Genomic DNA, 8481 nt, shown 5'->3' with positions numbered 1-8481 from the left:
ATCCCTTCCCATTCTCCTACCTTTCCTTCCTCCTTCCCCTTTCTTTCCCTTTTCCCTCTCACCTTCTTCCCCATCTTCCGTTACACCTTTCCCTTCTTCTTTACATCCTTACCCCTTCTCCTTCCCCATTCTATTTCTCTTTCCCTTTTCCCCTTCTCCTTTCACTTCTCCCTCCCTTCCTATTTCCCCTTTCTCTCCATCCCCATCTCACCTCCACTCCAGTTTTCCTTGCCGAGGAAGTTGCCAGGCTAAGGAAAGAGCTTCCCCTCCCCATCCTTAGCACAAACACAAAATCTTCACTTCTTACACAATTTGGGCATTGTTACCAGAGGTTCACAGTGGGATTTCAGATCAGGGGCTCCCTTAGAAGCCATATCCACACTGAACTTCCACCAGCACAACAACTGCAGCCCAAAATCCCAACCTCAGCCTTCCCAGCACCCGGATCCCATCCCCAAACCAGCAGATCCAGCTGTTCTGCAGATTCCCAGATCCTGTGGGAGCTCTGCCTGGCCACACAGTGGAAGGGGGGAACACAGGGAACGTCCTTGAGCTCCCTCTGCTTTGTGTTTCAAAACGCTTGGATAGACAGGAATGGTTTTTGAGGAGGTTTCAGCTGCTGAGGAAGCCCAAACCCCTCCTCTGGAGCCAGAGGCACACCCTGATGCTGTTTGCAGCTCACGCCAAGCGAGGCACAGCTCTCCGGGACAGCTCCGGACAGAGCAGATCAGGGATGTCCTGCTTTGAAAAACTCCTCGCAGAGCAAAGCTTCCCCGTTTGCCGGCGTTTTCCTGAGAGGGTGAAGCTCAGAGCCGAGAACACGGGTGAGCTGTGACAGTAAATACTCTCGGAGCAGAATAACGAGAGGCTCCGGGGAGCTGGAACGCCTCGGTCTGGAGCGGCGGGGAGGGGTGGCACTGACTCGCAGCCCAAAACGCGATGGGAAATCCTGCTGCCCGGCACTCGAAACCGGCATTTCCCGGTTTATCACTCACATCTGCGGGGATCCCAATCCCAACGCATCCCACCAAAACCTGAGCACGCCGGGGTGGGCGAGGCTGGCGCGGCATCTTCAGGACGAGCATCCCTGGGAACGCTTTTGCCTTTCCCTGCTACTGTGGCTGCTCCGTGGCACAGAGAGCTGACAAAGGACTGGGTCCGAGGGGAAAAGATGCCAGGAGATGCTGGGGAGGGGGACAAAGGTACCAGAAGAGGCTGGGGAGGGGGACAAAGGTGCCAAAAGAGGCTGGGTCCCGCCCTGTCACCCGGGCTGCGCTCCAGGGTCTGTTCACAGGCGCGATCCCGCTACTGACCGCCACGGGAGCTTTGACCTGCTCCGTCTCCGACCTGGGCCGGTTCACCCCTCCTTAGGCGACCTGGTGACCCCCGGCTCCCCCAGGATCACCATATCGATGCCGGCCTTAGCTTGGACGCCCGCTCGGCACAGCCCCCTGCAGCCCAGAACCCCCGGGCTCAGCGATCCGCCAGCCTCAGCCTCCCCGGAGCTTGGATTACAGGCACAAGCCACCGTGCCCGGCTGCTCCTCGGGGCTGTCTCCGCTCCCCATCACCCCGGGACCGGCCTCGGGAACTCCTCAGCGCTGCACGGTGGGAGGAGCAGCAGGCGCAGGAAGGAAAATCGAGCTCTTTGAGTGAGCATTCAATGTGATACTTTGGTTTACACAGGCCAGGTTATGCTGTCGCAGGCTGAAAATTTAAGTTCGTGCTCTGGGATGTGCCCAGAGAGAGCTCAGAAGGATTTGCAGAATGTCTGAGAGGCAGCCTGTGCCCTGCAGGTGTAATGAGCTGAATGATTCTCAGCAAAGCATATAAAAATAACAAAAACCTAAAGCAAGGAATAAAACTCAGGCTCTTCCTGCTTTTATCCATTCCCTGCTGTAACAGGGACACTTTCACTGAGGATTTTTCATCTTAATTCTCTGTTTTGCTCCTGTCAAAGAGACGTGCCCCAGGTATCCCGTGGGAATAACTGGTTCCTCTCCTCCACGGATGGAATTGCTTTTCTCCAGAGATCAAGGTAAGGATGACCTTCCCAAGCAGGGATGTGCTCCTGCTCCAGGCAGGGCCACACCTCCTGCCCTGCCAGACCCACCCAGGAGGTGTCTGAGCACTTCTTCCAGCCCGCCCCGAGCTACTGGAGCAAAGTCCAGGGCTAAAGTCCGCAGGGCAATCCCATCTCAGAGAAGGAAAATAAGATTTTCCCCAGTGCTAACAAGCCTGGAGCCTTAAGAGTGTCAGGGCTGCATGGGAGAGATCCCAGGTCCTGTTCTGGGCTCTTTTTATCTCCTTAAGGAAGAGCTGTTGGTGACAGCTGGAGTTTTGGCTAAAGGCATTAGGATAATGATTTAGGGGTCAAGGCATGAGGAGAGGGAGGCCTGGCATGCACAAACAGGGGAGAAAGGCAAATCATCCCCACAGAAACAACACTGAACACACCCAGGCACCCCTTCCCATCCCCTCCTCCTGCCACAAATACACATTTTTCCTCACATGAAAAAACCATAGCAGGAGGGATTTGAGAGCAGGGACATGAAAACTACGTGTTTTTCTGGAGAAAATCTGATGGGGACAGGCTTGGCAGACTGAGGGCACAGTGAGGATGCAGAGGGAGGGTCTGACAGAGCACCAAAGCAACAGCTGAGATGGAAAATGAGCCCACTCAGAGCTGGGGACAGCTCAGGAGCTCAGGGCTGAGCCCAGGGGGTGCCCTGCCCTCTGCAGCTCATCCCACAGCCCTCCAATCCCACCCAGCGGGAGCAGCTGCTCCAGGATCCCGCTGAGCTCCCCACGGGGGCTTTGAGCTCAGAGTTCTGCCTAAGCCAGGCTCCAGCCCCACAAAGAACCAGCCTGGGGATCCCACTGAGATCCAAAACTCCTCCTTCTGAGGGCCAGGCAACAACAGAATCACAGAACAGAACCACAGAATACCCTGAGCTGAAGGGACCTACGAGGATCATCGAGTGTCCTGGCTGGACACCCCAAAATCCCACCATGAGCCTCAAATTATTCTTGTTAAGGCTGCAGGATTTCTCAGGCTGGTGTTGCCATGGTGGTGATCCAGGGTTTTGGCCAGGCAGGATTCAACCCCCTTTTCTTTTCCTATTTCTGCTCCTGAAAACACCCTAGGAAAGGGGGACCCAGCTTGTTTCCACTAGTACCTGTAAAGACATCTTGATGTACTTAAGATACACAAAAAACCCCGAAATATTCTGGAATTGTAGAATCCCTGAATGGTTTGTGTGGGAAAGGAGCTTAAATCCCACCCCATCCCACCCCTGCCACAGCAGGGACACTTTCCACTGTCCCAGGCTGCTCCAGACTTCATCCAACCTGGCCTTGGACACTTCCAGGGATCCAGGGGCATCCAAAGGTATTGAAAACCTGTTCCAATACCTCCCCACCCTCTGAATAAAGAATTCCTTCCCAATATCCCATCCATCCCTGCCTTCTGGCACTGGGAGCCATTCCCTGTGTCCTGTCCCTCCATCCCTTGTCCCCAGTCCCTCTCCAGCTCTCCTGGAGCCCCTTCAGGCCCTGCAAGGAACTCTGAGCTCTCCCTGGATCCTTCTCCTCTCCAGGGTGTCAGACTGACTTTCCTGTCCTCACTTCCAGAGGGGGCTGGAGGAATGGATACCAGGACAGGGCTTTCTCCTGATGACACCTGTGGGATTTCATTGATTCTTTAGGATCCTCCAGGCATCCTTGCAGCACGCTCAGGCTCCCAGAGACCTCTGCAGGCAGGATATTCTCCAGCACCCCCTCCCTCCTCCACTTGGTTAACGGGATGGGAAGATCCAGGGATGTTTCTGATAGCACACACACCTTTGGAGGTTTCAGGTTCAACTTCCTGCCAATCCCAGCTGCTTCTGCATCCCAAAATCACAGGAAACAGGGCTGAGACCTCCATGGGAACCATCCCCACCCCTCCCTGCCCTCAGGCACAAATGGCCAAGTGCTCTGGGAAAGGCCTCTCTCCCTGACTCACCCAGCTCAGGACACTTGGCCATTGTGGAGATATCTCCATGACAAATCCACCCCTGGAATGCCATTGTTGTAGGGAGGATGTAATTTGTTTTCACAACAGGAGAATTTATCCAACACAGATACTAAACCCAGAGTGTTATTATATTTCCTTTTCCTTCCTTGGAAAGCCACAAAGGTCTTTGAAGGATCAGTGCAACAGAGGCTTTTCCCATCTCTGTCAAGAGGGAAGCAAGGAAAGATGAGCTGCACCACATCCAAACAGGTTTGGCCTGATGGTCCAAAGAGATTAGAATTTGATTTCTGTTCAAAGAGATAAAAATTCTTTGATTGATGAGCATCAGTTTCCTCAATGTTTGGTTAATTTGGTGCTTCACGTTGCTGTGGCAGCACCTGGACCTCTGCTGGGGGGCAGAACATGGAAACACGGCTGTAGAAATCCATGGAAAACGAAAACTTCAAACCTTGGTACCTGCACCACCCATAAGGGGATTCCTTATGGATAAGGAAAGATGAGGAAGGATGAGGAGCAGCCAGACCCAGCTGAGTTACCACAAGGTCCCACAAAGGTATTTGCTGCCCTTTTCCAGGCTGTAACCCTTAATCACTTTATAACCATAATTGCTTTTTACTCTCCAGGTGTAAATCCCCAGCAGGTACATGGGACACCCACCCACTGACACACGTCAGCCACTGCTCGCTTTTCAAACATTTACCTCACTTTTAAAACATTTAACTTACTTTTAAAACATTAAACTCGCTTTTAAAATATTTAACTCACTTTTAAAATATTTAACTCCTGCAGGCTACCCAGTAACTCACAGGGGATTGCCAAGGACCTGAGGAGGGTTTTAATTCTCAGGCAGGTGGGTGAAACTGAGCCCCTCCTAAGAACTCACACTTTTCAGGTAATTTAGAACATATTTGGGTATTCTAAGTCTTTTTGGGGGGAGTATTTTACCTTGAAAATCAATCAGCAGTGTAAGACTGAGCTAGATGGAGTAGATAGTGCCCAGAGGGATTTATATCCATCCTGAAATGAAGAACCTGCTTTGCTCAGACCATCACACTTCGTCTGTGCTGACACATTTCCACCCCAAAGTCATTCTCTTGAAAATAAGAACCTGTCTTTCCAAACAAATCCCTGTTTTAAAGGCTGTGGCAGGTCCTGGCTCTCCCAGGTGAGCTGCAGTGGCTCTGCAGGGACGCAGCAGTGGGATCCCTCAGACAGCAAAGCCCTTTTTTTTGCCTTTACTGAAGTTATTTCCATTTGCTTCCTGTTTACCCTCCTTCCTGTGCACTTACGGAAACCAACAGGACTCTCCACTAAAATGTTCCAAAAGTAGGTGGTGCTCTCTCTCCAGCTTCTCCTCCATTCCCTGTGGGATTGGGGAACGTGAGCTGCAGGGATTGACGTGCTCAGAGTTCATTAGTGACTAATTTGAGATCTTAACTACCCAAAGTGCTGAGTGCTCCGATGTCTTGTTGCTATCTACCCTCCTAAAGAGCTGGAATAATTCCTTTAAAAGCACAGCCAGACCATGGCAAATCTTCCCCTGGTGCACAGACTGTGAGGCTGGGAAGTTTTCCTGAAGGGCAGGGAGGATCCTTGGGAATAAATCCCAGCACAGGTGGAAAAGCATTTGCCTGAGTGAATCCCATTTGTCTTCTGAGGAAGAACTTGTTACTGTGCAGTGACCAGGCACTGGAACAGATTGCCCAGAGAGGAGTCTCCTTCCCTGGAGACATTCCAGAACCAGCTGGACACAATCCTGTGCCCTGGGATGGCCCTGCTGGAGCAGGGAGGTGGCACTGTGTGGGTTCCTTCCAACCTGAGCCACTCCAGGCATGTAACCAACATCAGTTTGGGGTTGCTGTGGGCAGATGTGCAGCTCACCATGCCCCTCTGGCAGGTTTTGAGCATCCCCACATCAGTTTGGGGTTGCTGTGGGCAGATGTGCAGCTCTCCATGCCCCTCTGGCAGGTTTTGAGCCGTGGATGATCACGGGAAGATCCATTTTGGGTGCTCTGTGGGTCATGTGAGGCCTCCACAGCCCAGAGCAGCTCAGCTCAGCCATGGGCCCTGCCAGGGATAGTGGGAAAGGAGCAGAGGATGACAGGGATGGGAGCAGGGTCCTGTGTGGGGACAGGAGCAGAGCAGGAAGCGTTGCTGAGTCACTGGAGAGCCCCAAATCCACAGGGCTCCAGCTCAGAGAAACTCTGGGCAGGTTGCACAGATCCCATCACTTTTCCAGGAGGGAAAGGACAGGAGGAGTTCAGGAAAGTTGTTTGCCAGGTGAAATGGGCAAAGCCAAAGCAGGCCAAGCCCAATCTGCACCCAGTCCCTGAGGATGAGGAACAGTGCAGTCTCCAACAAAGCAAAAAAAAGCCAAGATTCAAAGGGAGAGACCCAAGGAACGGCTCATCTGGGTGCAAAATGGGGAGCAGACGATGGAAAGGGCATTTCCCCCCCCCCATTCCATGGGGTTTCACAGCAGCCAGAGGTGGGTGACACAGCCTGGGGAGCCGAGCATCCCAGACCCCATCCCGTGTTCCACCACCTGTGCTTTATTTTCACTTAATCCTTGAGATCCACACTCCTCACCTTTGGGGCCTGGGAGAAAGCCCCAGAGGAGCCTCTCAGCTGTTAAAAAGGAAAGCAGAACAACCTCAGCACCGTCACACCCTTTGCACTGTCAGAACAAAAGCACCAGAAGTAATTTCCTGACAGCACAAAAAGCTGCTCTGAGGCCAAGGGAAGAAAAACTGATTCCGGCTCATGGGCAAAGGAAGGACCTTCAAGCTCCTGATATCACTTTTCTCTGCTAGTTTGAACCCTTGTGGTCTCGTGCTGCCTGATTTAATGAGCTCACCAGCACAGAAATGGTCACACAGAGCAGATCCAAGTGAAAACCCACCACCAATATCCACATCCTGAGGTTAATTTTAGCCCTGCAAATATTTAGCTCTCTGTTTAGATAAATATCCCATGCTAGCGAGAGAGGAGACTGAACCAGCTGCATCCAGCAGGATCAGGGCTTGCTGTAAATCCCAATCCAGTATGATAATTAGCAGCATTATCCGCTGGTTTAATCATCAGAGCGTGAACTCTGGCAGTGCCCGGCGCAGGCAGGGACACTCCTGAGCCCTGGCAGGAGTGCAGGACACTCCTGCAGCCCAGCAGGCTGAACCCTGGCACAGCCTCTCACCAGGAGAGGCCACGGATGCCGTGTTTTCCTTGGCATCCTCCCTCTTGGCTCGCTGCAGGAAAGAGCAAAGACTTCCTCGAAAACTCCTGTTGACATCACAGAATGGTGGAAAATCCTGAGCTGGATGAGACCCTCAGGAATCATGGATCCAACCCCTGGATCCATGCACTGACCATGCTCTGAAGAACCTTGCCCTGATCTCAGCCTAAACCTCCTGGCACAGCTCCAGCCGTTCCTGTCCCTGCTCAGCAGAGAGAAGAGCTTGGTCCCTTATGAATTCTGCAGTGTGGGAACCCTCCCGTTCTCATAAAGACCCCAAAGAATTCCCCTTGGCAGCTCCAAGAGGGATTGCTTTCCATGGGCCAGGGCATCAGCCATATAAATCAGCTCAAAATTTGGTATTTTTGAAGGGATTGGGAAGATCCAGCGAAGCCAATCCTACACAATCCCAAGGGAATGTGCACTGTGCTCTGCAGGAGGAGACCCCAAAATGATCAAATACATCCCGGTGGGAAGTGTCCCTGCCCGTGGCATGGGACGAGACGGGCTCTAAGGTCTCTTCCAACCCGGGCCACTCTGTAATTCCGTGACTTTTCGGGATTTGTGTTCCACGAGCCGCTTCCCCACAATCACTCCCCGAGCTCCGGAGCAGCCACCAGCACAGGCTGGCTCCCGGCAGGAACTGGGTGGGCACCCGTGCCCCAACATCCCCGGCCCGGAGGAGCAGCCGGGCGGCATTCCCGTGTCCCTGGCAGCGCTCCCGAGTCCCGGCCCTCCGGCTCAGCCCCGGGCCGGGGGTGGGGCCAGGCCCCGGCGGCGGGACCGGCCCGACGAGTGTGTGCAGGAACCTCCGCGCTGGGCGTGCCGGGGCAGCGCTCCGGGCACAGGGCAGGGACGGGCCCCGAACGCTGCGTGTCCCGGGCGCTGATCCGTGGAGTTTCACCCGCTGGAATCACAGGGAGTGACCCAGGACAACGTGGAGTCATAAACCCGATGATGCAGCACTGAATCACACGGAGCGGTTGTGGCTGGAAGGGATCTCGCAGCCCATCCCATCCCGGCCCTGCCTGGCCAGGGACACCTCCCACTGTCCCAGGCTGCTCCAGCCCCGTCCAGCCCGGCCTTGGGATCCAGGGACAGCCCCGGCTTCTCCGGGCACCCTGTGCCAGGGTTTCCCCGCCCTGCCCGCACACGCGGCCCGTCCCAAGGCAGGCTTTGTCTCCCGCTCAGGGCTCATTCCCGGGGCTGCTCCCGGTCCCGGGCGCGGTCCC

This window comes from Parus major, chromosome 5 (assembly GCF_001522545.3).
Source record: "Parus major isolate Abel chromosome 5, Parus_major1.1, whole genome shotgun sequence".
NCBI classification, from domain to species: Eukaryota; Metazoa; Chordata; class Aves; order Passeriformes; family Paridae; genus Parus; species Parus major.
This window is presented reverse-complemented; position numbering follows the sequence as displayed.